Genomic DNA, 15,580 nt, shown 5'->3' on the forward strand with positions numbered 1-15,580 from the left:
CGGAGGGAAGGCGGCTGGACGGGGGGGGCCCCGGCTCTCCGGCACCTCGCCTGTCCCCGCGGCCGCAGGCTGCCGGCAGCCGCCCCGTCCCGCTGCCCTCGCCCGGGCGCACGCCTCTGTCCTCGGTGCTGGAAGGCTGTCCCCGGGATCCCGGGCTATGTGTGTGCTGCTGTCCCTTCCCCTCCCCTCTGTCTGTCTGTAGTGTACGCTTCTAGTCTGCGGGAAAGCAAATGTAGGACGGGAGAAACCTTTTTTGCTGCTGGAAGGTTCCCGTTTGGGGAGACGGCACAACAGTTGTAGAGGAGCCAGCGGAAACCTTGCAGCCATGTTGATGTCAGGAGCAAACAAACCTGATTCCAGGGAGCAGCCGCAGCCGAGGAGGGGCCCGAGGGGGAGCCTGCACAGTCAGGCTGGCTCTGGGGCTGCCGCACCCAGGGGAGCACTGGCGTGGCTGGGCTGGAAGTGCTTTTGAAAGCCCCTTCCTTTGCTGCTTGCCAGCACTGGCTTGGAGGCACAGGATCTGCACCCACTGAGGTCTGCCATGAGAGTTAACGTGAGCACTGCCCTCTCTCATTGCCTTCTGTGGTGCAAGACAGCAGTGTTTCCTCTTCCGAACCTTTGTCTTGTCTAGCTTGGTCTGTCAGGTCTCTGGGACAGGCACTGCTTGTCATTGCATGGAGTGTCTGGAGCAGGACTTGCTGGTCTCAGTTGCAGGTGCAAACGTAACCTGACCAGTCCCCCAAACCGAGCGTGGGAAAGTTGGGTGTCTCTAGCTACGTCCACACTACGGCCTTCACAGCCTCCAGCTGACTGTCCTGGAGCCTGGATACCCATGCCTTGGTCATCTTGCTGTTCTGACATCTTTCTCATCCATGCTTGCATTTCACATGTCCCCAAAGTAACGTTGTGTCAGTTCATTCCTTGATTGTTCTTGGCTGAGTGCTGCATGTCCAGATGTGTTCAAGCTAATGTGGCCAGACAACAAACTTGTGAGATGGGATGGATCCACCCTGGGTCATTTTAGCCTTTTTGGTTACAGATGTGTTTCTGAGGGCCTGCTGCTGCTCTACAGGAGGGTCTCAGCTGGTTCTGACAGCACAAATCGTGTCTTCAGATGTTTCCAGGAGCATGGTGTCCACCTGTGCTTTCAGGGCTGCACATGCCTTATGGTGCCTCATGGCCACTGGCTGGGATCCCCATTAGCTTAGAGACATTCCCCCAAAGCTGTGAGCTGTGTATGAGCCTATGGACTCTGCAGTGCTGCTGGAGGTCTGTCCTGGTGGACTGGAGTTGGTGTGCTCCAAAACAAGGACTCTGCTGATCTGGGTGTCAGGTTCAATTTTCTAAGAAGAACCATACAAGAAACTGAGTGCTGTCAGTGCCCAAACACCTTTCTGATGTACATTTCTAAATACATACTGTATTCAAGGGATTGTGCATTTGTTTAAATGCATAATAAATGCATTTAAATGCATAAGACTATCAAAATGCATACCCAAGCTTGCCAGCTAGGCCTCAAGTCACAAACCTTACTAAGAAGCTTCCCTTGACATAATAGCTTCTTTCTGAAAGAGCAGTTACTAGTTCTATCATGGCAATGCAGTCAGTGGAAATATATCCTGGATATTTCAGACATCTAGCATGAGTTTGAGGTAGTTTACCACTTTGATGGTTTACTAAAACCCATACAGGTACAGGAATGGACTCCAAACTGTGCTATTTCAGTGAGTGCCGGAGGGCTGGATGATCTTATCTTCCGTTTATGATCAAGAAGAAGGCTGGACTCTGTGGTGCAGTGTTATTCAGGATGGTTTCCTAGGGGTGATTCTTGAATTTTTCATGTAACTCTTGTCATTTAGAAAGGCTTCCATTTGGCTACACAGAGATGAGTGGAGATAGACTTTGGTCATAACGCAGGGGAAGAAGGATCAGGGATTGTCTCCCCGGCCCAAAAATGGGGCTGACTCAGTGTGTGGCGCAAAACGGATCGGAACCCAAGAAGAAATGTAGCAGAACAGTGTGGCAAGAAGGAAATGGGTCTTCCCTGGTCAGATCTCCTGTGAGCTGCTGCCACTGCAGGTGGCTTAGTGTGCATAGTTTCACACAGAGTTCATGGAGAGCCTGGTGTGCCCCTAGGTACGGTCTTGGCAAGCAAGGGTGCCTGCAAGCTGGAAGCACAATGGGAAGATGAAGCACCTGAAGGTGCCTGGAGAGCTTGTTCGCCTGCTGGGGTGTATGGGGATATGTCAGATGCTGGAGAGCTAATGGCTTTCCATTGCTGATCAATATTTCCTATGCTTTCAGATGTGGTAACAGGTTCAGTTTTATAGAACAATCTTTGAATGTTCTCTGAGCAAGCAACCAGTCCAGAAAATCATGCTAATAGCTCTGCTATTAACAGGCCTGGCAGAATTTGAGCCAAACAGAAAAGGCTTGTCTAAGTGCTGTTGAAGCGTTTTGGGCCAGGCATATTCCATGCATTAGGGAAGATTTGTACTCCTTTGACCAGACATTGCTGAGTGTTGTCTATTTATACGCATCTAAATATATCCTCTGCAGTCTTCAGACTTTTCTTGCTAGTAGTAAAATTACTTTTCAATATTATGCTATTAAAATGTGCTTGCTGACACTATTTGATGAGTTTCGTGCTAAGAGATATGTCTCTGCATGTGTTTTAAATAAAAATTATTCTTGAAGTAGTTACCTAAAATGCTTTGGAAGTAAAAGCATGTTGTCAGTGCAGATGGATAGCAGAAAACAATGTAGTTGAACAGAAGCACTACTGGAGACATGCTCAAGCCTCTAAGGCCAAATTCAAACCAGTACAGGGTTTTGTTGCTTAAAAGTGAACCACTTCTTCTATAAATATATATCGAATGTGTACTTTGCAATGAAAAGGAAATATTTGCTTCCAATTAGTCAAGTATATCTCTGGTATGCTGAAGTTTGAGACATTGTTCTGGAAACAAAATACTGAAGAAGCACCTTCTCATTTGCTGCGAGTGTGTATTGGGCCCAGGGAGCCAGCCGGTGCTTTGGTGCTGGGGCCTCCCCTCCTCCACAGCAGCACCCAGGGTGGCACCTGCCTGCCCTTGGCAGCAGGGGGGGTCACAGCGATGGGAGGATGGGAGCAGGACTCTCCTCCCCGGGTTAACTGACCGAGCAGCTCCCGATGGAGAGCAGGGCCCTGGGTGAGCGGGGAGCCCGTGGCCGGCCCTCCACCCAGCTGTGCTGTGCACCAGGGAATAATTGCTGGTGGAGGAGCTGGTCTGGGAAGCTGTGTCACCGAGTGCTGAGGTGGAGAGTAATAATAATTGCTGTCCGGGTCGTGTTTTGGAAATGGTGTTACAGACCCGGGGGTAAAAGCTGATGCCCTAATTCCAGGCTATCATAAATATTCCAACAGAACCCTGCTGCAAAAGCGAATGCAATGATGAGTCCATATTTATGTGTGCATTTCTCCTGCAGTAGTGAGGGTTTTGTGGGGCTCCTGAAGAGGGATGGAGACCTTCGATGTATTCCCAGATAACAAACAGCATCCCTCATTGGGTTGTGGTGATTATGTGGCTGTCTGTCTGGCCTGCAGCCCATCATGAAACAGTAATAACAGTAATTTTCTTTTCTGTGGCAGCTCTTGCTGATGGTTATTGGAGAACTGATACAGCCCGTAGAGGAAGTGAGAGGAACTGGTATTCTTAGGGCATGGAGACAGGGCACAAAGAATGTAAAAGCAGGGTTCTCAGAAGTCTTCAGACTGGTGTTTCATGCCCTGATGTCCAAGGACAGGCACTGTGCCCTCTTCAGCCCCTTGAATCACAGAATCATACAATGGTTTGTGTTGGAAGGGACCTGAAAGAGCATGTCGTTCTACCCCCAACCCCTGCCACAGGCAGGGACACTTTCCACTAGATCAGGTTGCCCAAGCCCCAGCCTGGCCTTGACCACCCTCTTGAATGGGGCATCCATAGATTCTCCGGGCAGCGTGTTGCAGTGCCTTTCCACCCTTGGAGGTGGTGAATCCTAGGTCCAGACTCTGTTAGCCAGAGGTCTGTGATGTGGTCAAAGGTTGTGGTGCCAGGAGCCTGGCCCTGGAGGCCACTGCCCGGCCAAGGACCGGGGGACATGGATTTCAGTAGCAGCTATGTTAGCTGACAAATCACCCTGTAATTTAGAAAGGTGTGTAGTGGTGTCTGGTGTCTGAAGGGAGGAGGACCTGGGGGCAGGTCCCTGGCCAAGCACGTGCCCAGGTGGTGCCTGGTCCGGAGGGTGGTGGCAGCGCTGGGCCTGGGGGCTCCGTCCACACAGGCCCTGGGGGGTGGCTGCCTGCTGGCCCTGGCCTTGGGGTTGGTGGCCTAGCTGGTGTGGCAGCTTCCACCTGCCTGGGGATTAAATCACTCTGCAGATAATATTTGTCCTGAGCTGGCTGAATAATGCAAAGGGTGATTTGTCAAATGGCTAATGGGAACCCTCAGTGAAGGCCTCCTTAATTGCGTAGCATGTGGCCAGAGTGACTCTGAGTGCCTGAAGCTGGTTCCCAATGCTGCGAAACCTTTGCCTAATGCCTTGCTTTTGAGGTTGCTCTTCCAGATGAAGTTTCTCACCAGGAACTCTTAGCAAAACATTTCCGTGAAAACACGTGATTAGGTAACTTTGCTTTAAAGTTGAATGGCTTTTTTGTCCTTTGAAGTTTTTGTTCAGGCTCCTCTGTCAAGATCATGTTGGATTGCTTTTTGGATTAGAGGCATAAAACTGTTTCCATTGCCTCAACATTGTTATGTTGCCAGATATCTGATATTCCCTTGGTAAGTCATTGTAATTCTTTGTTTTGCGTAGTCTCTGTGCCTGGCCAAGGGGGACGGAGAGACCAGAGGCCTGAGCTTGGCAAGGAGCCCGCAACAGGGAGGTGTGACAGCTCTTTACCTACCATAGCACGAAGACTGACCACCAGCTGTAATACAGCAGTGAGCAAAAGGCAGAAGCAGTGTAGTAGAAAAAGTCCGACAGACAGGAAACCCCCAAATGTGTTTTCAGCACACTGGTGGGAATGTTTCTGGTCCTAGGATTTGGGCATGGGATTTCTCTAACAGTACTGAACAGTAATTCAGAGACTTTATGCTCCATGTGGATGAGACGTGGTTTGAATTTCTTCTAGGTTTTAGCCAGAGTTAAGAATTTACCCATTTCATGCAGTCTATCCCAGCAAAGGAAAACACATACAGTTGGCAGCATTGCCTGTGCTCTGGAAAGCTGCATTATTTTTGTTTTCACCAACACACTCTTAAAATACTTGATGTAAAGCCCCCTTCCAGGCTTCGTGGGATGGCGTCTGAGTAAGGCGAGCAGGACGTGTTGCCTTGCCAGCTGTGACTTAGTGGCTGTGCTGAGGACATGGCATTTCACACGAGAGCCCCTGCTCGGGGCCACAACCCAGCTGCACTGCGCCGAGCTGCCTTTGAGCCCGGCCATGCTGGGGCTCCTCACTGCTCCACTGAGCACTGGCGCCACTGAGCAGGCGCTGCCACTTGCGTTGGTCTCAAGTGCCACGAGAGGACCCTTAGGACCCTTCCGCACCGACACAGGGCTGTGTGTCTGCCTCTGCCAGGTTGTGAGGAAACCAGATGAGACAAGTACAAGCCTCAGTTCAGGCTGTGGTGGTGTTTGCCCATATGCAACTGCAGGGTGTCCCGGCAGGCTGTGTTCAGGAATCTTCTTGGATAGTCTGTGGCAGGGCTGGGGAGGTGGTGTGGGTTGGTCCATGAGGACTTTCCTCACAGTGCAGCTTGTGAGTCTGCAGCATTTGGGCCCCTTAGGTTATGGCTTTGGTTCCTAAAGAGGCTTTGTTGCACAACCCAGTGCCACGATGCAACTCCATGGCTTCTCTCTGTGTATCAGCTCTGTGCATACCCTGTTAGAGTGGGTCCAGAGGAGGCCACAAGTATGATCAGAGGACTGGAGCTCTCCTGTTGCACAAGAAGCTGAGAGAGTTAGGGTGTTCAGCCCGGAGAAGAGAGGGCCCTGGGAAGGCCTTCCAGCAGCCTTCCAGTTCCTAAAGGGGGCTACAGGAAAGCTGGGGAAGGACTCTTTGTCAGGGGGTGTAGTGATAGAACAAGGCTGATACTAATGGCTTTAAACTTAAAAAGGGTAGATTTAGATTAAGTATTAGGAAGAGCTTTATTTTTGTGAGGGTAGTGAGGCACTGGAATAGTCTGCCCAGAGATGCTGTGGATGCCCCATCTCTGGCAGTGTTTAAGGCCAGGTGTGATGGAGCAGCCTGGTCTAGTGGAAGGTGTCTCTGTCCATGGCAGGGGGATGGGAACCTTATGATCTTTAAGGTCCCTTCCAACCCAAACCATTCTGTGACTCTGTGGGAGAAACTTTGGGAAGGCAGCAGACTCACAGCCTGAAAGACCTGTGCTGTGCTGGAGACAAGGATTGTGGAGTGTGTGTGGGGACGACCAGTGTGCCAGGTGACATTTCACTGCAGGGGCTCTGCCCAGACTCTGCGAGCAGTGCACCCACATGGATGCCCCTCTTTGGGCTGCTCAGTGTTTGGTGCCCTGGCTGTAGCGGTGATGGACTGGGCCACTCCAAAGCATGTTTGGTCCCTGTCACTCAGACTGTGGCAAGGGATGCACTTGGGGACCAGTTCTGCGGGTGCAGTTTTCTTTCTAGTTGTTCCTTGTTCCCTTGCACAGAGCCCCAGTTCTCACTGCAGATGATCACAACAGTTGCCTCACATGCACCTCCCCATCTCTGCATCCCCGTGTCTGCAAGCAGCGAGAGGCCCTCCCGTTGTGGGCTAGTGGAAAACCCATGGGGATATGGTTAGTCCTCTGCTGCATGTCTTCAGCTGTCCAAGAAAAGGAGGTTTGTTCATGTTCCAGATAGAACTAAGATATTTCAGCTCATGGTTTGTTAAAAATAGGTGTACGCCTAACAGTGTATGTGTGCGGTGACAGGTAGGTGCCGTGCTCCTGCTGCTGCCCCTTCCTGCAGTGAGCAGCCATAAATGGCTCATCGTAAATGGCTCTTCAGCCCAGCCCCCACAACTGCTTTTGCAATTAAAAGATTCATAGCAATGCTTTTGTCTTGTTCTAGTAGTATAATGCAGTTTCTGTTCTATTTTATTTTATTTTATTTTATTTTATTTTATTTTATTTTATTTTATTTTATTTTATTTTATTTTATTTTATTTTATTTTATTTTATTTTATTTTATTTTATTTTATTTTATTTTATTTTATTTTATTTTATTTTATTTTAATTTTTTTACGTTTTATCAGAAAACTTTAGCACTCCAGTCAGTACTTCTCATATTTCAGCTCCATAAAAATGGAACCAAATCGGAGTTTTGCTGGCCTAAAAGCTGAGCATGATTTCTTGTCTCATGGCATCCTTCATAGAGGCCTGGCACACTGGCAGTGTAGTCCTTCATCCAGCCTAGCGCTTAACATACTTACCTAGGTTTAGTTGCAGTAATCCTTTTAGAGTCCATAGGACTGTGCACAGGGCTAGAGGAAGTGCATGCCTGAGGGCTTGCCTGGCTCAGGGCCCTACTGGCTGTTATTAGCCGTGTTACTTCAGTGATATAAGGTCGTGCCTTATGGACTGCTGGACACTGCTGGACACTGCTGGACATGCAGTTCCACATGCACAGGAGCGTGCTGTTGGGACCTGCTCCTCCGCTGGGTGCGGCGCAGAGCTGGCACCTGCCCAGAGACATGAAGAGGGGTTTCCTGAACTTGCTCTACTTGAGAAACAGTACAAGAGTTGTGCATGTTGTGAAACATTGGCTTTTAAAAATTTAGTAGAAAGTCATAAATCGCAGTGCCATGAAGTTCTCTGTGTGGGGTGGCAGATTTACAGAAAAACACATCTCTGGAGGGGCTGCCACCTTAGGAGGAGGTTTTTGTTTCTTCACATGACATACGGTGGTCTTATTAAATGAGCACTGGTCATTAGGGTTGAGTGATGACCTACTCCCCGGTGTGATGGGGAATAAGAGCAAGGGCAGTGTGCCGGGCTGCCTCGTGGCGTGCCGTGCGCTGCTCCCAGGCATGATGGTGCAGCTGGTGTGGCTGGGGCTGGGGGCACCGGCCCGGCTCTGCCCTGCACTGGGGCTGTGCTCGCTTTGCTCCCAGTGCCGTGGGCGCAAGAGAAGAAGGCGGCAGAGCTGGCTGCTGGCCTGGCCTCTTCCTGGGGCACTGGCCCCTCTCCTGTGGAAGTCAGATCCAGGACCCGGCCCTGGCCACGCTGAGGATGCAGGGTCTCAGGGCATCCCCTGGGTCACAGCACCGGCCCCCGTCGCCCCGCGTGGCGTGTGGGCTCGTGGGCAGCTGGGCGAGTTGAGTTGCAGGACGTTCGTCCCTCACCGTGGTCCTGGACAGGGGCTTTGTTTGCTCTGCTGTAAGTAAACAAGGAGAGCACACTCCAGTTTGCTTTTTGTGTTCAAACAGCCTGACCTATAGACATTTTGATGCGGTTGTTGAAATGGGAGGTTACTTCCCTCAGGGCTCACATTTCTGTTGTATTCATTATTGCCCATTACTGCCCTGGGTCAGACACTCTGTTTCCAACTTGTTTTATTTCAGAGGCAGTCTGCAAACAAACACCTTCTGTGTATTGAAGCAATCCTCATGTCCTTCCCTTCCCATAGAAGGAAAACATGATAAATACCATGGAAAAAGATGTAGTAGGTAAAGAAGGATAGTTACAGCTGACTGCTAGTTACACATGACAACTGTATGGATTTCTAAGGGAACAAATTAGGAATATAGTTTATAAATGAATGTTCCTAGTGCAGCGTTGTGGAATATGTAAAAACGAGTAACAGGTAAACTGCTCAGGTAAATGCCGCTTAACGCGATCAGCGATCAGCGTTAGCTCTGTTTGAGTATCACAGCCCCTCACTGTTTGCAGACGTTGTGTTATTGTCTTCCACACTTCCACTGGAGGATACAAACAGCTCAACTGAATGAGCTTAATTTCTACCAAGAAGCATTAGAGAGGCCTGTGTACAGACTGCGTGACTGTATTTGAATTGCATCTGGAAAGTTAAAATAATAATAAATAAATAGCAATAATTAGGAGTAAAATTCCGGCTGGCAGAATTTTGCTCTCAGAATGCAGAGTTGCCATCTGAAATTCAGGCCATACATGAAACCAGATACCCGAGTGGTTCCCTGATGGTCAGTAATGCTTCTTTGATTTATATTTGGAATGTGGAGAGAGGTGAAGGATAAAAGAGGAGAGTGAAGGGCACAAGCATTACAATTACCACATAAATCAGAAGAATCATACTCTGAGGGTGCAATGTGTTTCTCCTTTACTGCTGGACACAGAAAATCTAAACCAAAACATCTCTGCAGAATACCCATTCATCTGGTGGTGCACTGACTGCGTCCATGCAGCATGGCAGGGACAACGGCTTGCTCATTGTCCCGCTGCATTGTGCCGTGTCCCTCTTCAGTTTACGTTCTGACCAGCAGTGCAGAGATTGCAAATAATGCTGAGTATTAAGATGCAAAAGCAGTATTAAGTAGTATTAAGATGCGAAAGCAGATATTTTACGCTGTAGGCTGGATTCTTAACTTAGATTTGTGTGTGCAGGGCGTCATGAAGCAGGACATCCTATTGCTTTTAGGGGAGTCTCCGTGTGCCCTGTCTAAGCATGCTAGGTTTCACTTACACAGCCTTGGTTTGTGTCTATTTTAGCAAGTGGTGGGGGCAGCAGGAGAGCATTTCCAGGGTGACATGATGGGTGGTAAGGGGCTGATGTCCACACCACGTGTGTCTGGGATGTGGCACAGATCTGGCTTTGGTAAGGCATCATGGACCAGACGGGGGTCAGAGGCAGGAGCACACGGAGCGCGGGCAGAGCGTGCTGTCCTGTCCTGCTGCGTTTCCCTGGGAGCAGCCCCGAGCGGGGCTCCCCAGTGTGGGGTGTCCCCTGGGATGGGGCTGGCATGGAGCCTGGCTCGCTGCTGCCGGCAGCGCAGCTCTGCAGCACGCGGCTGCGGGGCGCTGGCTTGGCTCCGTGCAGGCTCGGCCCAGGGCTGGACGGCAGCGTGTGACACTTCTTATCTTGCCAGCTCAGAAATGCAGTGCTCAGGGCATCCTGATGGATTTGTGACACTCCCTGTGGGACTTTGTGCTCATAAACCAATTAAAGGATTACATTGTAATAATGTGGAGAGTATTCTTTGTTCATTAAGTAATGCAGGTATAATTCAATTAGTGACAGGCTGACCTGCTGATGTCAAGATGTGGATGCCAGCCAGGTCAGAGTCTTGAGCTCTGCTTTCTAGCTCAGCGACAAGCTCCCTTCTGGCCTCTAAACCAAAATGGCAAAAGCTGGAGAGAGTAGCTACAAGCTAAAACGCTGAGATGGCTGCGCCTCTGGTTGCTCCTCCTGCCTTGCAGAGAGCTGGTGGTAGAAAGTCAGGGGAGAGTCACTGCAGGATGCCCGGTCTCCCTAAGAGCTGCCTCTGATCACCACTACTCGTAGCAGGAGGGGAGCACAGGCAAAGCTTCAGTCCAACCCTATGTGGCCATTTCCTCATCCCTTGAGCCATGCTCACTTGGTGCCATCCTGGGTAAGGTAAGGTGCGGAGGCAGCCCTGATACCTACCACGACCAAGGTTGTTCTCAACATGAGCCGTGCTGCCTGTTCTGGTGCCGCCTGCTGGAAGGGAAACCCAGGCCTTGCACAGCTGCATCTGCCCTCATGCCTTTGCCGGCCGAAGAACAAGAGGCATGTCCCTCCGGGGCTGCCGGGGGCAGCAGGACCTGACTCGCCCCAGCTTCCAGCATGCAGCACTCAGCCTCTGCACCTGCATGACTCTGACTAGCTAGTGTGTGTTACTCCTGAGCAGTCATTAAAACAGCAGAATTTGTTAAGGTTTTTACTAGTGTTCGTTTATGAAATGTTTTCAAGCTTGGCTGGGTATTTAATGTTCAGCATGGCTCAGAAAGCACAGTTTGACCAAACTGTGAAAGGCAATTTGCTCCCAGGGAGAAGCATGCCATGCAACATGGCCAGCCCAACTCGAGCGTGCAGCTGGGACCAGGTGGGTGCAAAAGGTGTTTCTGGACTGCCAGAGATTTCCAGAACAACCAGTGGGTTTTACTATCCAAAACAACGATGCTGGTCAAAATCATGCTCTGGTTTTCCATGCAATCCCATGACAAAATTATGAGGAATTTGCAGCAAAGATGAGGCAATGCCTACCGTGTTATATGTTGAATGCAAATACAGTGAGAAGATACCTATATTATCTATACGTATGTGCAAATACAGACATAAAATCAGCTCATGTAGCCTTGCAGTGCTGGCACAATATAAGCACCAGACAGCACAAGAGAATAATCTGAGGACCAAGGAACGATTTGTAAGCCATGCCCGTATTTTGCAGCACTTACTTTCTCAGTTGCACTTTGCAGGGAGTTTGCTTGGCTGCCAGTTACTGTTTGCCAGGAGGAAAGCCCCAACCTGCTAGTAGGCTGGGCAGCTGCCTTTGCAGCAAACTAGGCACATATGGTAAAATAAATGAGGCCTGGGCCGTAAGCTATTCCCCCACTAAGGTGAGAAAAGCCAGAGGCACCCGCCTGCCATCGATGGGGACAGCGCGGCCTCGGCCCCACGTGGTGATTGCTGCGTGGCTGGGAGCGGTGCGGGTTTCTGTCCAGTTTGTGCTATATTACATTGTAAAATCGTGGCTCTCCTTACAGAAAGACCCACCACTGGAAGAAAGCGTGTACTTTTTTGGGTGAAGGGGGAATGCTGATTTTCCAGCTGCTGCAAGGCCCTTATACAGTAACCGTAGCAACAGGGCTTCAAAGACAAAGGGTTAAGGTATGGGTTTCCCAACTTCTCCATCTGCACAGGCAGTGTCCTTACAATGCCATTGTCCACCGCAAGAGGTGACAGGAGCCGTGCGTGGGGGGAGGGGGGGCTGGTTCTATCCCCTCGGGGGGCTGCCCCAGCTGAGGCCCCCTGGCCATGGGTGCCCTGGCTGCTGGTGTGTGCCCAGAGCATGCAGCCGCACAGCACCCTGCACACCTCAGTTCCCCACGGCTTACGCCTTCAGCTACAGAACCTGAAATGTGTGAACAGAACTTGAACCTCTCTGTGTGCTGCTTCTCTCCCAGAAGCTCAAGCAGCTTCTTCAAATCCTTCCCAAAATTGTAAGATTTGAGCCCATTTGCTTGGAGGGCAGAAGTGGAAGCTTGGGGTCTCCGTGGTCAATCACAGTTTAGCAGCAATTCCCTGATGCTTAGGGTCATTTTTCACATGCTGGTGATCCCAAGCCGTCCTGCCATTATTTCTTTTCCCATCACTGTGTGATGCAATGTCTGATTTTCTATTTACCTGTACCCTGCTGCTTCTCTTTAAAACATGCAGTTAGTTAAGGCTGTAACTTTGACATGACATTCATTCCCATAAACTGCTTTGTACACTAATATGGTACAATCATTGCAGTAAGATGGTATCTAAATGCTTCTAAATGTCAGTCTGTGTTGATGCATGGATGCTGCTTCATCAGGAAATTAATTGCAAATACAACACCTCTGGGCATCCTGGAACAATAGTCTCTGCAGTGCTCCCAATTACCAGCCAGCACTTGCACAGAAAAGATAATGGCGTATGAATGAGTTAATGGTAGTTGGAGGGGCTGAAGGGAAGGAGGATACCTTTTACAAATTAATGAAGGGGAAGAAAACAATAGAAGGAAAGTCAGTTCCTCGGCAAATGAGGACAGGGATGGAACCGGCAACCTGCCTACATAACCAACTTGATTTAAAGTTGACTTTGTCATCCTTGCAACGATGGCTTCATCTCTGCAGTGTCAGAGCAGCAGATCCAGCTGCTCCGGACTGTGGAGCTCCCTGTGTGCAGCCGTCTGAGTGTTCTGTCCCTGTCCCTGTCCCTGTGTCCCTGTGTCCCTGTGTCCCTGCCCTGAGCCTTGCCCTAGGGGCTGGGATCTTCTGTATGCCCACATTTTGGGTTGTCCACGTGTGACTGAGCTGACCCCAGCTCCGGCTCGCCCTGCCACCAGCGAGCTCCTGTGCCTGGGGCTGCCCATCCTGGGTGAGAGCTGCGCACCCCTGCCCTGCGCCCACTGCTCCCGGGGACCCCTGGGCTGTCACGCTCCCCAGGGCAGGGCAGTCCCATCGGCCGGGCAGGACGCCCGGACGGCGGCCCTGTGACTGCCCCCATAGGACTACGCTGCCCAGCCCTTGGGGCTTGGCTGCAGCATGTGGTGCTCCCCTCTCCAAGGGCTGACCTGGCTGGGCTCTGGGAGAGGAGCGGGTGAGCGGGAGCCCAGCTGGGTGGCGGGGGGCTGGCTGCTGTGCAGCAGTGCTGGGGAGGTGGGCTGAGACCATCTGTGTGCGCCTTGCCACTGCATCCCATCAAATGGCAACAGCTGTTTGGCAGTGGTCTGTGAGCCTGCTGGGCTAGGCTTGCCTCCCAGACGAGGAGCAGGAAAGAGTGAAATACCCATGCTCCCAGCCTGTGTCAGGGCAGGGCTGAGCAGCATTTTCCAAGGGCAGCCTGGACATCTTGTGGGTTCTAGTTGGGGATGAGAGGGCAGGAGGGGCCCTTGTGCAACCCTCTGTGCATGCTGCCAGGTCTCCTGAAATTTGCTAGGCTGAAATTGCGGGGAGGTGGAAGCTGAGGCTGAGCTCAGGTCAAGGGTGCCCTGCGGTGCTGCCAGCCGGGAGACGTGCTCCTGCGTCCTCACCTGGGCCATGTGGCAGGCAGCGGTGGGCATCCTTCTCCCAGGATGTGCCTGCTTTGTCAGGCCGTGACTCCTCAGTGGTTTTGCTGAAGTGATGATGCTTACGTCCCATGCAGTGTCAATTTTTCACATTATATCAACGTGTTCTGCCTGTTATCACCGAGGACAGAGGCGATGGCAGAATCCTTCTGCTGTGAGCATGGGCCTCTCTGTTATTTCATTAGATTCAGCTACTGAGGGACATCAGCTTCAAAATGTAATCGCTTTGCTTTGCAAAAGGTCTTTTCCAATATATTTCCAGCTGTGCCATGGTGGGTGCAAGTGCTGAGAGTGTCAATATGTTGAAAGGAAATTGCACATAAAGACAGCTCTTTACACCAAAAAGACACAGTAAGGACAGTCAGATCTCATTCAGAGGTTGTGTAAAAGGCTGACGTGGTATCACTAGGAGATATTGCTCAGTGCTTTTGGGATTTGTTTGTTTGTTTTGCTCTATGCATATGTAAATGAGAGTTTAACTGATTGCAAATAGCAAAGTAGCACATTCCTCTAATTTAAATGGTTGGAACAAAGCGAAGTGTTGCCCTATTCCTTTCTAGTGGTGTGAGCTGTCTTGTGTCGTGGCTCTGCTGCACGAAAATTATTAGAAACTCATTTCCCATATGTCATCTTTAGACGTCAGAGTGTGTCAGAAAAGGCTGTGCTTGTGCCGGGTGTACTAATTCACATTTTCTGCAGTATATTTCCATGCTTCCCTAGCCACTGCTCTGCCGTGGTTAGGATGCAGCAAGTTATGGCATGCTCAGGAGGTCTGCTGTGGACACCCAACTGAAGTCTGGTTCAGAGAGCCTCTGCTGCAGCCTGGCAGCCTCTGCAGGCAGTGGCCAGGGCACAGAGGCAGATGTCTGGAGCACAGGATCCCAGGGATTTGTTTCCTACCTCTCCTTCAGGTTGAAAGAGAGTAATTTCTTGCATTAAGGGCATCACTCCTGAGAATGAAAGGCTTTGTTTTTCCCTGGGCAGTGCTCCTGTTTGTGGCTGCTGTTCTCCGAGCAGTGCCGGTGTGGTTTGGGCAGTGCCAGAGCTGTCACCGGTGTCTCCAGGTGCTTCCTCTGGTTGTGGCTGTTCGGAAAGAGGTGATGCTGGGCTGCTGCCGCCCACTGTTGCTCCTTGCCCTTCACTGTCAAAGCCGAGCAGGTCCTGGTGGCAGTGGGGACACAGCACACCTGCCACCGGGGTGTCTGGGTGTCACCCTGGGAGCCAGCCGGGCTCTCGCTGTTGCCTCTGACTGGTCCTGGGAGCAGTGCGGTTGCTCTCAGTGACTCATGAGAGGCTGGTCTGCTGCCGGGCATTTACATGTCCCCAGAAGGTTTTTCGGTGACTAAAAAAAAACAGCCCAGGAGTCAGTTCTGTCCAGACAGACATCCCTGACTGAGGAGTCCCCTCTGCCAGGGGAGCAGCATGGCAACTCTGCAAGGTCGCTTCTGGAAGGCTGTAACCAGCGGTGGCTGCCAGAGGTGCTGGGGAGGTGCTGGGTTTCGACTGGGGCTGCGGGGACGGATGGGGCTGAGGCCCCGGGGGAGAAGGGCCGGGCTGCGGGGCCGCGGGGAGCGCAGGCCGTGCTGCCCTGTGGCGCTGGTGCTGTGCGGCCTGGGCACCGCGTGCTGTGCTGAGAGGACACGGCCTGGGCTGGAGTGAGCCGTGCTGCACCCGCCATCCTCCTCCGCCACCCCTGCTGCTACACGGCCCTGCCCTGCTTGAGGCTGCTGCTTCCAAGCCCCTGCAGACTGTCCCGTGTCCTGCTGCCTCGCCAGCCCTGCTCCACCAGGAATCTTCTCC

At 51.3% G+C, this 15,580-nt stretch overlaps 1 protein-coding gene across 1 annotated transcript in view; it reads left to right on the forward strand.

Annotated features, from left to right (window-relative positions):
- The window catches only part of LRFN5 (leucine rich repeat and fibronectin type III domain containing 5), a 50,021-nt gene that overhangs the window by 903 nt on the left and 33,538 nt on the right, over window positions 1-15,580 (forward strand). The gene's annotated exons all lie outside the window — the stretch shown is intronic.

This window comes from Aythya marila (genome assembly GCF_965140915.1).
Source record: "Aythya marila genome assembly, chromosome: 5".
Classification (NCBI taxonomy): Eukaryota; Metazoa; Chordata; class Aves; order Anseriformes; family Anatidae; genus Aythya; species Aythya marila.